The sequence below is a fragment of the Ptychodera flava genome, unplaced genomic scaffold (genome assembly GCF_041260155.1).
Source record: "Ptychodera flava strain L36383 unplaced genomic scaffold, AS_Pfla_20210202 Scaffold_56__1_contigs__length_877210_pilon, whole genome shotgun sequence".
Taxonomy (NCBI): Eukaryota; Metazoa; Hemichordata; class Enteropneusta; family Ptychoderidae; genus Ptychodera; species Ptychodera flava.
This window is the reverse complement of record NW_027248378.1, coordinates 433,505-452,715: the sequence shown is the minus strand read 5'-3', so window position 1 is coordinate 452,715 and position 19,211 is coordinate 433,505.

The window sequence follows — 19,211 nt, the reverse complement described above, 5'->3', positions numbered from 1 at the left end:
CATATGCTCAGGTCAGTGTCCTTAATTATGAAAGGGAGGAATTAGTTAGGTAATAATAATGTGACTTGGCTTCTAACCTAGTATTTATTTATTTATTTATTTATTTATTTCTTCATTTATTTATTTATTTATTTATTTATTTATTTGTTTGTTATATTTATTTATTTATATTAATCACAACACGTCTGCAAGTACAGATAAATATCTCAAAGAAACAAGTCCTTTAGACCAGGCGGTATTTCAAAGATGTACGTTAAATTGCAAGAAAATAAAATCAAATAGGTAAACTATCAAATATTGAAGGTCTATATAATTTTAAACTGAGCATGATTACTGAAAATATGTCGAGTTTTCAATCACTGTTAATTTTGCAACGTACAACATCCAGTCGCTTAAAGGGGTGGCAACAGATAGAACCGCTCGAACAAGTCTCCTCTATAAAAATGAGAGTGTTTCGATAACGAAACAAACTTATTACATTTGCTGACTCAGATTACCTCGCATATTGTAGAGTTCATGAATCACTAACGCTTGTACACTCACTTTGTCACATCACACAAAAACCTTTATCAAAGGATTGCATACATATTATTCGGGCCAAAGACAGCGGGCCAGCAGAGCTATCAACCTAAGTTAGAAAATACGGCAACTTCTTAACCAGTATCGAACTCACAAAATTCAGCATCAAGTCACTTGGTGGAGAGGCAACAGACAGAACCGCTCGGACAAGTCTCCACTTTAAAAATAATAGAGTATTTCAATAACGGGACAGAGAAAACAGACAGAACCGCTCAGCTAAATACCAACTCTTAAAAAGGAGTGGTTCAATGCCCGGGGATAAGTTTCTAGATTTTTTACTGCGTTCGCTGAGTATTTTAATCAATATTTTGATAGGAAATTAAAATTCGTTTAACCAAATCATGCACTTTTTGATATTTGAATATTTACAACTATTGGTACGGTTACGGAGTGGTCTAAAGTTTGCGCAGCTGAGGATACGTATATTAGAAACATTCAAAAACAGTTGTAAAGGAACATCCGGCAAGTTATAAATATCAGTTGCACATTTGTGTCATAACATTATGTCGAGATAAGTGAACTGTTCTTGAAACGTTGAAACTTTAAAAACAGAGCACAGGGCCTCATACTAATCAGTATAGTATAAAGTATGGGTCTTACAGCATATGTATTTTACAAAATTTTCTTTGGACATTCTCTAAATTTAACTTACAGCACTGTTGTCACGGACTCCATTCAACAGAACAATATTCAGTACCACTTCTTACAAGAGACAGATATAGAGTTCTCAAAGTCGAATCTGGTCAAAATACTTGGAATTCCCTTTTAAAATTCCCAACATCCTTAAATGATTATTACCCTATTAAAATATGATTTCAAATTCCATGGTTTTAATCTTAAATGACTCCGAACTCTTTGACCTGTTTTACATTTGTAAGGAAAGACTCTGCAATACAATAATATCATCAATAACAATTTTTTTTGGTACAAGAAATTGCCAATCATTTTTGATATTAAAATCAAGCTTCCACGCAAAATATAAAACCTTCAATCTGTAAATATCATCTTGAAGTTTTAAGCAATCTGATAAATTTTGTAAGGGTCTAGAAGCTTTAGCATAATCTGCATAGATAACAAACATTGAGATTTTGTACGACTCCTTGGTAAATCATTTATTTAAATAGTTAAATATAAAGGACCAACTAATGACCCATAGGTTACACTGAAGGACACCCCACCCTATTCAGATCAATGATTGCCAACCACTTCTCTCTGCTTGTTGTCTAATAAGCATGATTTAAGAAACTGAAGTGATTAAACTGAAAATCAATGTCGCTCAAGTTTGTATACAAGAAGCCTATGAGAGTCTGAATCGAAAGCTTTGCAAAAGTCAGCATATTTACTATCAACTTATCTTTTCTTATCAAATAAGTTAATCAAGCAGTCTACATAACACATAAGATTAGTCGGACATGTGAGTACATGAAGGAAGATTATTGAAATGTGATTTACGTGCAACTCAAAATGAAAGGTTAAGGTGACACGTGTCACGTGATTTTTACAAATCAATGTATAAAAAAACTGAGTTAACAAAATATGGCCTCCTGTAAGTTGATATCTGACTTTCAGAATGATAACACTAGCTGGTTACTGAAATGTCTTCAGAGTGACCGTGCAAGGTATTAAACAGCAGTATAAATCATAACAGAATTATTTTCAAAACTCATTTTAGTGCAAGAACAACATTCACTGTTTAAGTGGCATTTCAAACATTCAATCGTTATCTTCTTATACACGTGAACACAAGAAAAATGATTATGGGAAACCTTTTACGTGGAACACAGAATGAAAGGCACGGTGTCGCCTGATGTGTGATTTCTGTACTTTCTATAGGCTGAGTAGCATTATTATGAACCTTAGCTCCGGTCGTGTCCACTTATGATGACATGATATTTCAGGGCATGATTAAATTGTTACAAAAACTATAGCTCATTTCAATTTTAATTACTGACACTACACTCCATGCTAGTAAGACATGTAAACGCAGGCAAAAATATTGTTCAAATAAGATTTACGTGCAACTCAGGATGGAAGGCAGAGGTGACGAGATACAAGAATTGCCCTTGCTTGAATGCATGAACAGTCTCAGTAAACAAATTCTGACCTGCTTTTAGTTAATATTTGACTTTTGTATTAATGGTAGCTGCACTTCAATCTGTTTTCTTAATAAGGGTGCAAAATTCAATATGGAAAATTTGTACGCTACTGACCTATTTAAAAAAATTTTCTTTTGAATGTTCGTTTCCTATTTTTTTATTTTTTTTATCATTTCTCGTTCATATGTTTTATAGGCCAGGTAATATTGCAAAGGCTTTCTTAAATTGTCGCCTATAATTCTTACAAAATGCAACAGAATGTTTTCAATATATACGATTTTATATTTAAAAAAGATAAGCATTTAATCTACTATGTAAAATTCTGCGCTGCCTATCGTCTATGACTTATGAACACATAGAGAACTGATATTCGAAGGTCATTCAAGTTAAACATAGAATGAACGGCAAAGAACATGCATATGGTGTCATTTTCGTGCCTTTATATTTGGTGACAAGTATTATGATCGCCATATGCTCAGGTCAGTGTCCTTAATTATGAAAGGGAGGAATTAGTTAGGTAATAATAATGTGACTTGGCTTCTAACCTAGTATATATTTATTTATTTATTTATTTATTTATTCATTTTGTTTGTTTATATTTATTTATTTATACTAATCACAACACGTCTGCAAGTACAGTAAAATACTCTCACAGAAACAAGTCCTTTAGACCAGGGGGTATTTCAAAGATGTACGTTAAATTGCAAGAAATAAAATCAAATAGGTAAACTATCAAATATTGAAGGTCTAATATCATTTTAAACTGAGCATGATTACTGAAAATATGTCGAGTTTTCAATCACTGTTAATTTTGCAACGTACAACATCCAGTCGCTTAAAGGGGTGGCAACAGATAGAACCGCTCGAGCAATTCTCCTTATAAAAATGAGAGTGTTTCGATAACGAAACAAACTTATTACATTTGCTGACTCAGATTACCTCGCATATTGTAGAGTTCATGAATCACTAACGCTTGTACACTCACTTTGTCACATCACACAAAAACCTTTATCAAAGGATTGCATACACATTTTAACCGGGCCAAAGACAGCGGGCCAGCAGAGCTATCAACCTAAGTTAGAAAATACGGCAACTTCTTAACCAGTATCGAACTCACAAAATTCAGCATCAAGTCACTTGGTGGAGAGGCAACAGACAAAACCGCTCGGACAAGTCTCCACTTTAAAAATAATAGAGTATTTCAATAACGGGACAGAGAAAACAGACAAAACCGCTCAGCTAAATACCAACTCTTAAAAAGGAGTGGTTCAATGCCCGGGGATAAGTTTCTAGATTTTTTACTGCGTTCGCTGAGTATTTTAATCAATATTTTGATAGGAAATTAAAATTCGTTTAACCAAATCATGCACTTTTTGATATTTGAATATTTACAACTATTGGTACGGTTACGGAGTGGTCTAAAGTTTGCGCAGCTGAGTATACGTATATTAGAAACATTCAAAAACAGTTGTAAAGGAACATCCGGCAAGCTATAAATATCAGTTGCACATTTGTGTCAAACATTATGTCGAGATAAGTTAACTGTTCTTGAAACGTTGAAACTTTAAAACAGAGCACAGGGCCTCATACTAATCAGTATAGTATAAAGTATGGGTCTTACAGCATATGTATTTTACAAAATTTTCTTTGGACATTCTCTAAATTAACTTACAGCACTGTTGTCACGGACTCCATTCAACAGAACAATATTCAGTACCACTTCTTACAAGAGACAGATATAGAGTTCTCAAAGTCGAATCTGGTCAAAATACTTGGAATTCCCTTTAAAATTCCCAACATCCTTAAATGATTGTTACCCTATTAAATTTGATTTCAAATTCCGTGGTTTTAATCTTAAATGACTCCGAACTATTTGACCTGTTTTACATTTGTAAGGAAAGACTCTCCAATACAATAATATCATCAATAACAATTTTGTTGGTACAAGAAATTGCCAATCATTTTTTGATATTCAAATCAAGCTTCCACGCAAAATATAAAACCTTCAATCTGTAAATATCATCTTGAAGTTTTAAGCAATGTGATAAATTCTGTAAGGGTCTAGAAGCTTTAGCACAATCTGCATAGATAACAAACATTGAGATTTTGTACGACTCCTTGGTAAATCATTTATTAAATAGTTAAATATAAAGGACCAACTAATGACCCATAGGTTACACTAAAGGACACCCCACCCTATTCAGATCAATGATTGCCAACCACTTCTCTCTGCTTGTTGTCTAATAAGCATGATTTCAGAAACTGAAGTGATTAAACTGAAAATCAATGTCGCTCAAGTTTGTATATAAGAAGCCTATGAGAGTCTGAATCGAAAGCTTTGCAAAAGTCAGCATATTTACTATCAACTTATATTTTCTTATCAAATAAGTTAATCAATCAGTCTACATAACACATAAGATTAGTCGGACATGTGAGTACATGAAGGAAGATTATTGAAATGTGATTTACGTGCAGCTCAAATGAAAGGTTAAGGTGACACGTGTCACGTGATTTTTACAAATCAATGTATAAAAAAACTGAGTTAACAAAATATGGCCTCCTGTAAGTTGATATCTGACTTTCAGAATGATAACACTAGCTGGTTACTGAAATGTCTTCAAGAGTGACCGTGCAAGGTATTAACAGCAGTATAAATCATAACAGAATTATTTTCAAAACTGCATTTTAGTGCAAGAACAACATTCACTGTTTAAGTGGCATTTCAAACATCCAATCGTTATCTTGAACACAAGAAAAATGATTATGGGAAACCGTTTACGTGGAACACAGAATGAAAGGCACTGTGATGCGTAATGTGTGATTTCTGTGCTTCTATAGGCTGAGTAGCATTATTATGAATCTTAGCTCCGGTCGTGTCCGCTTATGATGACATGATATTTCAGGGCATAATTTTGTTGTTACAAAAACTATACCTCATTTCAATTGAATTACTGACACTACACTGCATGCCTAGTAAGACATGTAAACGCGGGAAAAAAGATTGTTCAAATAAGATTTACGTGCAACTCAGAATGGAAGGCAAAGGTGACGAGAAACAGGAATTGCCCTTGCTTGAATGCATGAACAGTCTCAGTAAACAAAACCTGACCTGCTTTAGTTAATATTTGACTATTTTATTGATTATAGCTGCTGACCTATTTAAAGATTTTTTTTTTGAATTCTCGTTGCCTAAGTTTTATTTTTTTTATCATTTCTTGTTAATATGTTTTATTGGCCGGATAATATTGCAAAGGCTTTCTAAACTTGTCGCTTATAATTCTTACAAAATGTAACAGAATTATTTAAGAATATACGATTTTATATTTAAAAAAGATAAGCATTTTATCTACTATGTAAAATTCTGCGCTGCCTTTCGTCTTTGACTTATGAACACATAGAGAACTGATATTCGAAGGTCATTCAAGTTAAACATAGAATGAACGGCTAAGAACATGTATATGGTGTTATTTTTGTGCCTCTATATTTGGTGACAAGTATTATGATCGCCATATGCTCAGGTCAGTGTCCTGAATTATGAAAGGGAGGAATTAGTTAGGTAATAATAATGTGACGTGGCTACTAACCTAGTATTTATTAATTTATTTATTTATTTATTTATAATAATCACAACACGTTTGCATGTACAGACAAATACTCTCACATATAGTCTGAATTGAAAGCTTTACAAAAGTCGGCATATTTACTATTAACTTATATTTCTTATCAAAGAAGTTAGACAAGCAATCTACATAGCACATTAGAATAGTCGCACATAAGAGTACAAGAAGATAGATTATTTAAATGTGATTTACGTGCAATTCAAAACGAAAGGTTACACTTCTCACATGATTTCTACACCTCCATGTATAAAAAAATGAGTAATCAAAACATGGCCTCCTGTAAGTTGACATCTTATTTTCAAAATATTAACACTAGCTGGTTACTGAAATGTCTCCAAAGTGACTGTGCAAGGTGTTAAAAAGCAGTATAAATCATAACAGAATTATTTTCAAAACTTCATTTTAGTGCAAGAACATCATTCACTGTTTAACTGGCATTTCAAACATCCAATCGTTATATTCTTATACACGTGAACACAAGAAAAATAATTATGGGAAACCGTTTACATGGAACACAGAATGAAAGGCACTGTGTCGCCTGATGTGTGATTTCTGTACTTTCTATAGGCTGAGTAGCATTATTATGAACCTTAGCTCCGGTCGTGTCCGCTTATGATGACATGATATTTCAGGGCATGATTAAGTTGTTACAAAAACTATACCCCATTTCAATTTTAATCACTGACACTACACTGCATGCCTAGTAAGACATATAAACGTAGGGAAAAAATTGTTCAAATAAGCTTTACGTGCAACTCAGCATGGAAGGCAAAGGTGACGAGAAACAAGAATTGCCCTTGCTTGAATGCATGAACAGTCTCAGTAAACAAAACCTGACCTGCTTTTAGTTAATATTTGACTTTTTATTGATGATAGCTGCTGACCAATTTAAAGCTTTTTTCTTCGGAATTCACGTTGCCTAAGTTTTTATTTTTTTATCATTTCTCGTTCAAATGTTTATAGGCCAGGTAATATTGCAAAGGCTTTCTAAACTTGTCGCTTATAATTCTTACAAATTGTAACAGAATTTTTTCAATATATACGATTTTATATTTAAAAAAGATAAGCATTTTATCTACTATGTAAAATTCTGCGCTGCCTATCGTCTTTGACTTATGAACACCTAGAGAACGGATATTCGAAGGTCATTCAAGTTAAACATAGAATGAACGGCAAAGAACATGCATATGGTGTCATTTTCGTGCCTTTATATTTGGTGACAAGTATTATGATTGCCATGTGCTCAGGTCAGTGTCCTTAATTATGAAAGGGAGGAATTAGTTAGGTAATAATAATGTGACTTGGCTTCTAACCTAGTATTATTTATTTATTTATATTTATTTATTTATTTATTTATTTATTTATTTATTATTTATTTATTTATTTATTATTATTTGTTTATATTTATTTATTTATACTAATCACAACACGTCTGCAAGTACAGATAAATACTCTCAAAGAAACAAGTCCTTTAGACCAGGCGGTATTTCAAAGATGTACGTTAAATTGCAAGAAAATAAAATCAAATAGGTAAACTATCAAATATTGAAGGTCTAATATCATTTTAAACTGAGCATGATTACTGAAAATATGTCGAGTTTTCAATCACTGTTAATTTTGCAACGTACAACATCCAGTCGCTTAAAGGGGTGGCAACAGATAGAACCGCTCGACAAGTCTCCTTTATAAAAATGAGAGTGTTTCGATAACGAAACAAACTTATTACATTTGCTGACTCAGATTACCTCGCATATTGTAGAGTTCATGAATCACTAACGCTTGTACACTCACTTTGTCACATCACACAAAAACCTTTATCAAAGGATTGCATACATATTTTAACCGGGCCAAAGACAGCGGGCCAGCAGAGCTATCAACCTAAGTTAGAAAATACGGCAACTTCTTAACCAGTGTCGAACTCACAAAATTCAGCATCAAGTCACTTGGTGGAGAGGCAACAGACAGAACCGCTCGGACAAGTCTCCACTTTAAAAATAATAGAGTATTTCAATAACGGGACAGAGAAAACAGACAAAACCGCTCAGCTAAATACCAACTCTTAAAAAGGAGTGGTTCAATGCCCGGGGATAAGTTTCTAGATTTTTTACTGCGTTCGCTGAGTATTTTAATCAATATTTTGATAGGAAATTAAAATTCGTTTAACCAAATCATGCACTTTTTGATATTTGAATATTTACAACTATTGGTACGGTTACGGAGTGGTCTAAAGTTTGCGCAGCTGAGTATACGTATATTAGAAACATTCAAAAACAGTTGTAAAGGAACATCCGGCAAGTTATAAATATCAGTTGCACATTTGTGTCATAACATTATGTCGAGATAAGTGAACTGTTCTTGAAACGTTGAAACTTAAAAAACAGAGCACAGGGCCTCATACTAATCAGTATAGTATAAAGTATGGGTCTTACAGCATATGTATTTTACAAATTTTCTTTGGACATTCTCTAAATTTAACTTACAGCACTGTTGTCACGGACTCCATTCAACAGAACAATATTCAGTACCACTTCTTACAAGAGACAGATATACAGTTCTCAAAGTCGAATCTGGTCAAAATACTTGGAATTCCCTTTTAAAATTCCCAACATCCTTAAATGATTGTTACCCTATTAAAATATGATTTCAAATTCCGTGGTTTTGAATCTAAAATGACTCCGAACTATTTGACCTGTTTTACCTTCTAAGGAAAGACTCTGCAATACAATAATACCATCAATAACAATTTTGTTGGTACAAGAAATTGCAAATTATTTTTGGGTATTGAAATCAAGTTTCCACACAAAATATTAAACCTTCAATCTGTAAATACCATCTTGAAGTTTTAAGCAATCTGTTAAATTCTGTAAGGGTCTAGAAGCTTTAGCATAACCTGCATAGATAACAAACATTAAGATTTTGTACGACTCCTTGGTAAATCATTTATTTAAACAGTTTAATATCAAGGACCAATTAATGACCATGGGTGACACTAGAGGACACTGCACCCTATTCAGATCAATGATTGCTAACCCTTTCTCTCTGCTTGCGGTCTAATAAGTAGGATTTAAGAAACTGAAGTGATTGACCTGAAAATCCATGTAGCTCAAGTTTTCATACAAGAGGCCTATGATAGTCTGAATCTAAAGCTTTGCAAATGTCAGCATATTTACTATTAACCTTTTTTTTCTTATCAAATAAGTTAATCAAGCAATCTACATAACACATAAGAGTAGTCGGACATGTGAGTACATGAATAAAAGATTATTTAAATGTGATTTACGTGCAACACAAAATGAAAGGCTAAGGTAACACCTGTCACGTGATTTCTACACCTCCATGTATAAAAAAATGATGAGTAAACAACACATTGCCTCCTGTAAGTTGATATCTGACTTTCAAAATGATAACACTAGCTGGTTACTGAAATGTCTTCAAAATGACTGTGCAAGGTATTAAACAGTAGTATAAATCATAACAGAATTATTTTCAAAACTTCATTTTAGTGAAGAACAACATTCAGTGTTTAGGTGGCATTTCAAACATCCAATCGTTATCTTGAACACAAGAAAAATGATTATGGGAAACCGTTTACGTAGAACAAAGAATGAAAGGCACTGTGACGCGTAATGTGTGATTTCTGTGCTTCTATAGGCTGAGTAGCATTATTATGAATCTTAGCTCCGGTCGTGTCTGCTTATGATGACATGATATTTCAGGGCATGATTTAGTTGTTACAAAAACTATACCTCATTTCAATTTGAATTACTGACACTACACTGCATGCCTAGTAAGACATGTAATCGCGGGAAAAAAGATTGTTCAAATAAGATTTACCTGCAACTCAGAATCGAAGGCAAAGGTGACGAGAAACAGGAATTGCCCTTTCTTAAATGCATGAACAGTCTCAGTAAACAAACCTGACCTGCTTTTAGTTAATATTTGACTATTTTATTGATGATAGCTGCTAAACTATTTAAAGGGTTTTTTTTAATTCTCGTTGTCTAAGTTTTTATTTTATTAATCATTTCTCGTTCATATGTTTTATTGGCCGGGTAATATGCAAAGGCTTTCTTAAATTGTCGTTATAATTCTTACAAAATGTAACAGAATTATTTAAGAATATACGATTTTATATTTGAAAAAGATAAGCATTTTATCTACTATGTAAAATTCTGCGCTGCCTTTCGTCTTGACTTATGAACACAAAGAGAACGGATATTCGAAGGTCATTCAAGTTAAACATAGAATGAACGGATAAAAACATGCATATGGTGTTATTTTCGTGCCTTTATATTGGTGACAAGTATTATGATCGCCATATGCTCAGGTCAGTGTCCTTAATTATGAAAGGGAGGAATTAGTTAGGTAATAATAATGTGACTTGGCTACTAACCTAGTAATTGAGTTATATCTTATTATTTATTTATTTATTTATTTATTTATTTATTTATTTATTATTTATTTATTTTATTTATTTAATTATTTATTATTTATAATAATCACAACACGTTTGCATGTACAGCCAAATACTCTCACAGATAGTCTGAATTCAAAACTTTACAAAAGTCGGCATATATACTATTAACTTATATATTCTTGTCAAAGAAGTTAGACGAGCAATTTACATAGCACATTAGAATAGTCGGACATAAGAGTACAAGAAGATAGATTATTTAAATGTTATTTACATGCAATTCAAAACGAAAGGTTACACTTCTCACATGATTTCTACACCTCCATGTATAAAAAAAAATGAGTAATCAAAACATGGCCTCCTGTAAGTTGACATCTTATTTTCAAAATATTAACACTAGCTGGTTACTGAAATGTCTTCAAAGTGACTGTGCAAGGTATTAAAAAGCAGTATAAATCATAACAGAATTATTTTCAAAACTTCATTTTAGTGCAAGAACAACATTCACTGTTTAAGTGGCATTTCAAACATCCAATCGTCATCTTCTTATACACGTGAACACAAGAAAAATGATTATGGGAAACCTTTTACGTGGAACACAGAATGAAAGGCACGGTGTCGCCTGATGTGTGATTTCTGTACTTTCTATAGGCTGAGTAGCATTATTATGAACCTTAGCTCCGGTCGTGTCCACTTATGATGACATGATATTTCAGGGCATGATTAAATTGTTACAAAAACTATAGCTCATTTCAATTTTAATTACTGACACTACACTCCATGCCTAGTAAGACATGTAAACGCAGGCAAAATATTGTTCAAATAAGATTTACGTGCAACTCAGGATGGAAGGCAGAGGTGACGAGATACAAGAATTGCCCTTGCTTGAATGCATGAACAGTCTCAGTAAACAAAACCTGACCTGCTTTTAGTTAATATTTGACTTTTGTATTAATGGTAGCTGCACTTCAATCTGTTTTCTTAATAAGGGTGCAAAATTCAATATGGAAAATTTGTACGCTACTGACCTATTTAAAAAATTTTTCTTTTGATGTTCGTTTCCTATTTTTTTATTTTTTTTTATCATTCTCGTTCATATGTTTATAGGCCAGGTAATATTGCAAAGGCTTTCTTAATTGTCGCTTATAATTCTTACAAAATGCAACAGAATGTTTTCAATATATACGATTTTATATTTAAAAAAGATAAGCATTTAATTTACTATGTAAAATTCTGCGCTGCCTATCGTCTTTGACTTATGAACACATAGAGAACTGATATTCGAAGGTCATTCAAGTTAAACATAGAATGAACGGCAAAGAACATGCATATGGTGTTCATTTTCGTGCCTTTATATTTGGTGACAAGTATTATGATCGCCATATGCTCAGGTCAGTGTCCTTAATTATGAAAGGGAGGAATTAGTTAGGTAATAATAATGTGACTTGGCTTCTAACCTAGTATTATTTATTTATTTATTTATTTATTATTTATTTATTTATTTATTATTATTTATTGTTTGTTTGTTTATATTTATTTATTTATACTCATCACAACACGTCTGCAAGTACAGTAAAATACTCTCACAGAAACATGTCCTTTAGACCAGGGGGTATTTCAAAGATGTACGTTAAATTGCAAGAAAATAAAATCAAATAGGTAAACTATCAAATATTGAAGGTCTAATATCATTTTAAACTGAGCATGATTACTGAAAATATGTCGAGTTTTCAATCACTGTTAATTTTGCAACGTACAAAATCCAGTCGCTTAAAGGGTAGGCAACAGATAAAACCGCTCGAGCAATCCTCCTCTATAAAATGAGAGTGTTTCGATAACGAAACAAACTTATTACATTTGCTGACTCAGATTACTCGCATATTGTAGAGTTCATGAATCACTAACGCTTGTACACTCACTTTGTCACATCACACAAAAACCTTTATCAAAGGATTGCATACATATTTTAACCGGGCCAAAGACAGCGGGCCAGCAGAGCTATCAACCTAAGTTAGAAAATACGGCAACTTCTTAACCAGTGTCGAACTCACAAAATTCAGCATCAAGTCACTTGGTGGAGAGGCAACAGACAGAAACCGCTCGGACAAGTCTCCACTTTAAAAATAATAGAGTATTTCAATAACGGGACAGAGAAAACAGACAAAACCGCTCAGCTAAATACCAACTCTTAAAAAAGGAGTGGTTCAATGCCCGGGGATAAGTTTCTAGATTTTTTACTGCGTTCGCTGAGTATTTTAATCAATATTTTGATAGGAAATTAAAATCGTTTAACCAAATCATGCACTTTTTGATATTTGAATATTTACAACGATTGGTACGGTTCCGGAGTGGTCTCAAGTTTGCGCAGCTGAGTATACGAATATTAGAAACATTCAAAAAAAGTTGTAAAGGAACATCCGTCAAGTTATAAATATCAGTTGCACATTTGTGTCAAAACATTATGTCGAGATAAGTGAACTGTTCTTGAAACGTTGAAACTTTCAAAACAGAGCACAGGGCCTCATACTAATCAGTATAGTATAAAGTATGGGTCTTACAGCATATGTATTTTACAAAATTTTCTTTGGACATTCTCTAAATTTAACTTACAGCACTGTTGTCACGGACTCCATTCAACAGAACAATATTCAGTACCACTTCTTACAAGAGACAGATATACAGTTCTCAAAGTCGAATCTGGTCAAAATACTTGGAATTCCCTTTTAAAATTCCCAACATCCTTAAATGATTGTTACCCTATTAAAATATGATTTCAAATTCCGTGGTTTGAATCTAAAATGACTCCGAACTATTTGACCTGTTTTACCTTTCTAAGGAAAGACTCTGCAATACAATAATACCATCAATAACAATTTTGTTGGTACAAGAAATTGCAAATTATTTTTGGGTATTGAAATCAAGTTTCCACACAAAATATTAAACCTTCAATCTGTAAATACCATCTTGAAGTTTTAAGCAATCTGTTAAATTCTGTAAGGGTCTAGAAGCTTTAGCATAACCTGCATAGATAACAAACATTAAGATTTTGTACGACTCCTTGGTAAATCATTTATTTAAACAGTTTAATATCAAGGACCAATTAATGACCCATGGGTGACACTAGAGGACACTGCACCCTATTCAGATCAATGATTGCTAACCCTTTCTCTCTGCTTGCGGTCTAATAAGTAGGATTTAAGAAACTGAAGTGATTGACCTGAAAATCCATGTAGCTCAAGTTTTTATACAAGAGGCCTATGATAGTCTGAATCTAAAGCTTTGCAAATGTCAGCATATTTACTATTAACTTTTATTTTCTTATCAAATAAGTTAATCAAGCAATCTACATAACACATAAGAGTAGTCGGACATGTGAGTACATGAAAAAAGATTATTTAAATGTGATTTACGTGCAACACAAAATGAAAGGCTAAGGTGACACCTGTCACGTGATTTCTACACCTCCATGTATAAAAAAAATGAGTAAACAACACATTGCCTCCTGTAAGTTGATATCTGACTTTCAAAATGATAACACTAGCTGGTTACTGAAATGTCTTCAAAATGACTGTGCAAGGTATTAAACAGTAGTATAAATCATAACAGAATTATTTTCAAAACTTCAGTTTAGTGGAAGAACAACATTCAGTGTTTAGGTGGCATTTCAAACATCCAATCGTTATCTTGAACACAAGAAAAATGATTATGGGAAACCGTTTACGTGGAACAAAGAATGAAAGGCACTGTGACGCGTAATGTGTGATTTCTGTGCTTCTATAGGCTGAGTAGCATTATTATGAATCTTAGCTCCGGTCGTGTCTGCTTATGATGACATGATATTTCAGGGCATGATTTAGTTGTTACAAAAACTATACCTCATTTCAATTTGAATTACTGACACTACACTGCATGCCTAGTAAGACATGTAATCGCGGGAAAAAAGATTGTTCAAATAAGATTTACCTGCAACTCAGAATCGAAGGCAAAGGTGACGAGAAACAGGAATTGCCCTTTCTTGAATGCATGAACAGTCTCAGTAAACAAAACCTGACCTGCTTTTAGTTAATATTTGACTATTTTATTGATGATAGCTGCTAAACTATTTAAAGATTTTTTTTAATTCTCGTTGTCTAAGTTTTATTTTTATTAATCATTTCTCGTTCATATGTTTTATTGGCCGGGTAATATTGCAAAGGCTTTCTTAAATTGTCGTTTATAATTCTTACAAAATGTAACAGAATTATTTAAGAATATACGATTTTATATTTAAAAAGATAAGCATTTTATCTACTATGTAAAATTCTGCGCTGCCTTTCGTCTTTGACTTATGAACACAAAGAGAACGGATATTCGAAGGTCATTCAAGTTAAACATAGAATGAACGGATAAAAACATGCATATGGTGTTATTTTCGTGCCTTTATATTTGGTGACAAGTATTATGATCGCCATATGCTCAGGTCAGTGTCCTTAATTATGAAAGGGAGGAATTAGTTAGGTAATAATAATGTGACTTGGCTACTAACCTAGTATTTATTTATTTATTTATTATTATTTATTTATTATAATAATCACAACACGTTTGCATGTACAGACAAATACTCTCACAGATAGTCTGAATTCAAAACTTTACAAAAGTCGGCATATATACTATTAACTTATATTTATTGTCAAAGAAGTTAGACAAGCAATTTACATAGCACATTAGAATAGTCGGACATAAGAGTACAAGAAGATAGATTATTTAAATGTTATTTACGTGCAATTCAAAACGAAAGGTTACACTTATCACATGATTTCTACACCTCCATGTATAAAAAAAAGAGTAACCAAAACATGGCTCCTGTAAGTTGACATCTTATTTTCAAAATATTAACACTAGCTGGTTACTGAAATGTCTTCAAAGTGACTGTGCAAGGTGTTAAAAAGCAGTATAAATCATAACAGAATATTTTCAAAACTTCATTTTAGTGCAAGAACAACATTCACTGTTTAAGTGGCATTTCAAACATCCAATCGTTATCTTCTTATACACGTGAACACAAGAAAAATGATTATGGGAAACCTTTACGTGGAACACAGAATGAAAGGCACTGTGTCGCCTGATGTGTGATTTCTGTACTTTCTATAGGCTGAGTAGCATTATTATGAACCTTAGCTCCGGTCGTGTCCACTTATGATGACATGATATTTCAGGGCATGATTAAATTGTTACAAAAACTATAGCTCATTTCAATTTTAATTACTGACACTACACTCATGCCTAGTAAGACATGTAAACGCAGGCAAAAATATTGTTCAAATAAGATTTACGTGCAACTCAGGATGGAAGGCAGAGGTGACGAGATACAAGAATTGCCCTTGCTTGAATGCATGAACAGTCTCAGTAAACAAAACCTGACCTGCTTTTAGTTAATATTTGACTTTTGTATTAATGGTAGCTGCACTTCAATCTGTTTTCTTTAATAAGGGTGCAAAATTCAATATGGAAAATTTGTACGCTACTGACCTATTTAAAGTACCACTTCTTACAAGAGACAGATATAGAGTTCTCAAAGTCGAATCTGGTCAAAATACTTGGAATTCCCTTTTAAAATTCCCAACATCCTTAAATGATTGTACCCTATTAAAATATGATTTCAAATTCCGTGGTTTTAATCTTAAATGACTCCGAACTCTTTGACCTGTTTTACATTTGTAAGGAAAGACTCTGCAATACAATAATATCATCAATAACAATTTTTGTTGGTACAAGAAATTGCCAATCATTTTTGATATTAAAATCAAGCTTCCACGCAAAATATAAACCTTCAATCTGTAAATATCATCTTGAAGTTTTAAGCAATGTGATAAATTCTGTAAGGGTCTAGAAGCTTTAGCATAATCTGCATAGATAACAAACATTAGATTTTGTACGACTCCTTGGTAAATCATTTATTTAAATAGTTAAATATAAAGGACCAACTAATGACCGATAGGTTACACTGAAGGACACCCCACCCTATTCAGATCAATGATTGCCAACCACTTCTCTCTGCTTGTTGTCTAATAAGCATGATTTAAGAAACTGAAGTGATTAAATTGAAAATCAATGTCGCTTAATTTTGTATAAAAGAAGCCTATGAGAGTCTAAATCGAAAGCTTTGCAAAAGTCAGCATATTTACTATCAACTTATATTTTCTTATCAAATAAGTTAATCAAGCATCTACATAACACATAAGAGTTAGTCGGACATGTGAGTACATGAAGAAGATTATTTAAATGTGATTACGTGCAACTCAAAATGAAAGGTTAAGGTGACACGTGTCACGTAATTTTTACAAATCAATGTATAAAAAAACTGAGTTAACAAAATATGGCCTCCTGTAAGTTGATATCTGACTTTCAAAATGATAACACTAGCTGGTTACTGAAATGTCTTCAAAATGACTGTGCAAGGTATTAAACAGTAGTATAAATCATAACAGAATTATTTCAAAACTTCATTTTAGTGGAAGAACAACATTCAGTGTTTAGGTGGCATTTCAAACATCCAATCGTTATCTTGAACACAAGAAAAATGATTATGGGAAACCGTTTACGTGGAACACAGAATGAAAGGCACTGTGATGCGTAATGTGTGATTTCTGTGCTTCTATAGGCTGAGTAGCATTATTATGAATCTTAGCTCCGGTCGTGTCCGCTTATGATGACATGATTTGAATTACTGACACTACACTGCATGCCTAGTAAGATATGTAAACGCGGGAAAAAATATTGTTCAAATAAGATTTACGTGCAACTCAGAATGGAAGGCAAAGGTGACGAGAAACAGGAATTGCCCTTGCTTGAATGAACAGTCTCAGTAAACAAAACCTGACCTGCTTTTAGTTATATTTGACTATCGTTATTGATGATAGCTGCTGACCTATTTAAAGATTTTTTTTTGAATTCTCGTTGCCTAAGTTTTATTTTTTTTAATCATTTCTTGTTCATATGTTTTATTGGCCGGATAATATTGCAAAGGCTGCTAAACTTGTCGCTTATAATTCTTACAAAATGTAACAGAATTATTTAAGAATATACGATTTTATATTTAAAAAAGATAAGCATTTTATCTACTATGTAAAATTCTGCGCTGCCTTTCGTCTTTACTTATGAACACATAGAGAACGGATATTCGAAGGTCATTCAAGTATTACAAAATGTAATAAAATGTGTTAGTGATTCCTTAATCAACTTCACACAACTAAGTGCTTTGCAACACAGATAGATATCTGTCGGATCAGTATCTGTAACGGAATTAATCAAATTTGGTGCCGTTATTCCTGAATTATATGACTAGCTATTAAACTTCATAAAATATGTAAATAAGCTAATTATTAACATGACACTTTCCAATGCTTCTTAGTACAATAAGATAGCTATCAGATCGTTATTTGTTGTATGTATCATCAAATTTGTTTGCGGGAATTTCATAGCTATGTCATTCATTTTAAAAGTTCATTAAATGTGCAAATGAGCAGATAGTTGACATGACGCTCACAGTATTATCATAATGTTCTGGGATTGTCATCTGTGAAAGGTTGCACGAGATTCTTTGCCGTATTTCATAATATACGTCGACACTCTCATAACCGTCTCCATAGGGAAACCATGATATATAAAAATGATACGTCATACTTTCATTAATATGATCACTACTCTCTGGTAGCAGTCAAAAAAGTAGCATTAAAGCAACTGAAGTACTTGACCAGAAAACCCATGTCGCTAAAGTTTGTATACAAGTAGTCTGTGATTGACTTAATCAAAAGCTTTACCAAAGTCAGTATCAATGCTATCAACTTGTATTTCCTTATCAAAGCAGTCATACAAATAATCTACATAACACACAAGATTAGTCGGACATGTGAGCATATGAAGAAAGTTATTCAAATGTGATGTACGTGCAACTCAAAATTAAAGGTAACAGTCACGAGTGACGCGTGATTTCTAAACCTCAACTGATTAAAAAACTGAGTCAGCAAAACTTCTCCTGCTGCAATTCAATATTTACTTTCAAAGCGATAACACTAGCTTTTCACTGAATTGTCTTCAAAGAGACTGCACTAGTTATTAAAGAGAAAACACGATTGGAACTAATTTCGGAAAATTGGATGAGCGTAATTATTAGGAAAATGTAACAAAATCGAAAATTTTACAGCTGAAATTTTACAAAATGATAGAATAGTGTACAATGTGAAATATTGTTTTCATCTAACGAAACAACGAAAACACAACGATTATTGCATGCCTCTTTCATCGGATTCATATTATGAAAAAAGTTCAGTTTTGTATCAATGTACTAAAGAAACAGGACAAAATGCATTAAATATCTCTGACGTATGACTTTTGATTCAGGGCACTTTTGAAATGCCCCTGACTTTTTCGTAATTTAAGGCCTCATAAACATTAAATTGAGTCAGGGCACATTTTAAATGACCCTGACTGACTTAACTCTGAATCAATCGAAAAGCTTCATTT